This window comes from Hypomesus nipponensis, chromosome 12, assembly GCF_054491055.1.
Source record: "Hypomesus nipponensis isolate SF chromosome 12, ASM5449105v1, whole genome shotgun sequence".
NCBI lineage: Eukaryota > Metazoa > Chordata > Actinopteri > Osmeriformes > Osmeridae > Hypomesus > Hypomesus nipponensis.
The window spans coordinates 16,230,001-16,232,500 of NC_140372.1; the positions used below are offsets into that span (position 1 = coordinate 16,230,001).

Below are 2,500 nucleotides of genomic sequence, written 5' to 3' on the forward strand. Positions count from 1 at the left end.
CTCCCATCCAAGTACTAACCAGGCCCAACCCTGCTTAGCTTCCGAGATCAGACGAGATCGGGCGTTGCCAGGCTGGTATGGCCGTACGAAATAAGTTGACAACCATAGGCTACTTATCCATATACAGATTTAGCAATTGACAATGCAAGGTGGTCTCTCTCTCTCTCTCTCTCTCTCTCTCTCTCTCGTGTCAAAATGAAAACAGCTTCCAGCCCCTTTCATGAAGGACTACTTGTGCATATTGCAAGATGTCAGTTTCTAAGTGAATGAGCAAAAGAGCATACAGCACCTGGTATTCCCAGGCGGTCTCCCATCCAAGTACTAACCAGGCCCGACCCTGCTTAGCTTCCGAGATCAGACGAGATCGGGCGTTGCCAGGCTGGTATGGCCGTACGAAATAAGTTGACAACCATAGGCTACTTATCCATATACAGATTTGGCAATTGACAATGCAAGGTGGTCTCTCTCTCTCTCTCTCTCTTTCTCTCGTGTCAAAATGAAAACAGCTTCCAGCCCCTTTCATGAAGGACTACTTGTGCATATTGCAAGATTTCAGTTTCTAAGTGAATGAGCAAAAGAGCATACAGCACCTGGTATTCCCAGGCGGTCTCCCATCCAAGTACTAACCAGGCCCGACCCTGCTTAGCTTCCGAGATCAGACGAGATCGGGCGTTGCCAGGCTGGTATGGCCGTACGAAATAAGTTGACAACCATAGGCTACTTATCCATATACAGATTTGGCAATTGACAATGCAAGGTGGTCTCTCTCTCGTGTCAAAATGAAAACAGCTTCCAGCCCCTTTCATGAAGGACTACTTGTGCATATTGCAAGATTTCAGTTTCTAAGTGAATGAGCATACAGCACCTGGTATTCCCAGGCGGTCTCCCATCCAAGTACTAACCAGGCCCGACCCTGCTTAGCTTCCGAGATCAGACGAGATCGGGCGTTGCCAGGCTGGTATGGCCGTACGAAATAAGTTGACAACCATAGGCTACTTATCCATATACAGATTTGGCAATTGACAATGCAAGGTGGTCTCTCTCTCTCTCTCTCTCTCTCTCTCTCGTGTCAAAATGAAAACAGCTTCCAGCCCCTTTCATGAAGGACTACTTGTGCATATTGCAAGATTTCAGTTTCTAAGTGAATGAGCAAAAGAGCATACAGCACCTGGTATTCCCAGGCGGTCTCCCATCCAAGTACTAACCAGGCCCGACCCTGCTTAGCTTCCGAGATCGGGCGTTGCCAGGCTGGTATGGCCGTACGAAATAAGTTGACAACCATAGGCTACTTATCCATATACAGATTTGGCAATTGACAATGCAAGGTGGTCTCTCTCTCGTGTCAAAATGAAAACAGCTTCCAGCCCCTTTCATGAAGGACTACTTGTGCATATTGCAAGATTTCAGTTTCTAAGTGAATGAGCATACAGCACCTGGTATTCCCAGGCGGTCTCCCATCCAAGTACTAACCAGGCCCGACCCTGCTTAGCTTCCGAGATCAGACGAGATCGGGCGTTGCCAGGCTGGTATGGCCGTACGAATTAAGTTGACAACCATAGGCTACTTATCCATATACAGATTTGGCAATTGACAATGCAAGGTGGTCTCTCTCTCTCTCTCTCTCTCTCTCGTGTCAAAATGAAAACAGCTTCCAGCCCCTTTCATGAAGGACTACTTGTGCATATTGCAAGATTTCAGTTTCTAAGTGAATGAGCAAAAGAGCATACAGCACCTGGTATTCCCAGGCGGTCTCCCATCCAAGTACTAACCAAACCCGACCCTGCTTAGCTTCCGAGATCGGGCGTTGCCAGGCTGGTATGGCCGTACGAAATAAGTTGACAACCATAGGCTTCTTATCCATATACAGATTTGGCAATTGACAATGCAAGGTGGTCTCTCTCTCTCTCTCTCTCTCTCTCTCTCTCGTGTCAAAATGAAAACAGCTTCCAGCCCCTTTCATGAAGGACTACTTGTGCATATTGCAAGATTTCAGTTTCTAAGTGAATGAGCAAAAGAGCATACAGCACCTGGTATTCCCAGGCGGTCTCCCATCCAAGTACTAACCAGGCCCGACCCTGCTTAGCTTCCGAGATCGGGCGTTGCCAGGCTGGTATGGCCGTACGAAATAAGTTGACAACCATAGGCTACTTATCCATATACAGATTTAGCAATTGACAATGCAAGGTGGTCTCTCTCTCTCTCTCTCGTGTCAAAATGAAAACAGCTTCCAGCCCCTTTCATGAAGGACTACTTGTGCATATTGCAAGATGTCAGTTTCTAAGTGAATGAGCAAAAGAGCATACAGCACCTGGTATTCCCAGGCGGTCTCCCATCCAAGTACTAACCAGGCCCGACCCTGCTTAGCTTCCGAGATCGGGCGTTGCCAGGCTGGTATGGCCGTACGAAATAAGTTGACAACCATAGGCTACTTATCCATATACAGATTTGGCAATTGACAATGCAAGGTGGTCTCTCTCTCGTGTCAAAATGAAAACAGCTT

General features: G+C 47.4%; 5 non-coding genes and 4 pseudogenes across 5 annotated transcripts in view; all 9 read right to left on the reverse strand.

Moving 5' to 3' along the window:
* LOC146262543 (5S ribosomal RNA) overlaps positions 1-89 on the reverse strand; it is a 119-nt gene extending 30 nt beyond the window's left edge. The window contains exon 1 of the ribosomal RNA XR_014726143.1: positions 1-89. This exon is cut by the window's left edge and continues 30 nt beyond it. This is a non-coding gene — a ribosomal RNA (5S ribosomal RNA).
* A 188-nt stretch (positions 90-277) lies between these two features.
* LOC146262544 (5S ribosomal RNA) lies at positions 278-396 on the reverse strand. Its single transcript, XR_014724964.1, has one exon. It is a non-coding gene; the product is annotated as a 5S ribosomal RNA (ribosomal RNA).
* A 182-nt stretch (positions 397-578) lies between these two features.
* LOC146262545 (5S ribosomal RNA) lies at positions 579-697 on the reverse strand. Its single transcript, XR_014724966.1, has one exon. It is a non-coding gene; the product is annotated as a 5S ribosomal RNA (ribosomal RNA).
* A 156-nt stretch (positions 698-853) lies between these two features.
* Positions 854-972, reverse strand: LOC146262546 (5S ribosomal RNA). The gene has a single exon (XR_014724967.1). It is a non-coding gene; the product is annotated as a 5S ribosomal RNA (ribosomal RNA).
* Positions 973-1,156: 184 nt separating this feature from the next.
* LOC146262547 (5S ribosomal RNA) lies at positions 1,157-1,265 on the reverse strand (annotated as a pseudogene).
* Positions 1,266-1,421: 156 nt separating this feature from the next.
* Positions 1,422-1,540, reverse strand: LOC146262548 (5S ribosomal RNA). Its single transcript, XR_014724968.1, has one exon. It is a non-coding gene; the product is annotated as a 5S ribosomal RNA (ribosomal RNA).
* Positions 1,541-1,720: 180 nt separating this feature from the next.
* LOC146262549 (5S ribosomal RNA) lies at positions 1,721-1,829 on the reverse strand (annotated as a pseudogene).
* Positions 1,830-2,015: 186 nt separating this feature from the next.
* LOC146262550 (5S ribosomal RNA) lies at positions 2,016-2,124 on the reverse strand (annotated as a pseudogene).
* Positions 2,125-2,296: 172 nt separating this feature from the next.
* Positions 2,297-2,405, reverse strand: LOC146262551 (5S ribosomal RNA; annotated as a pseudogene).
* Positions 2,406-2,500: the final 95 nt, after the last annotated feature.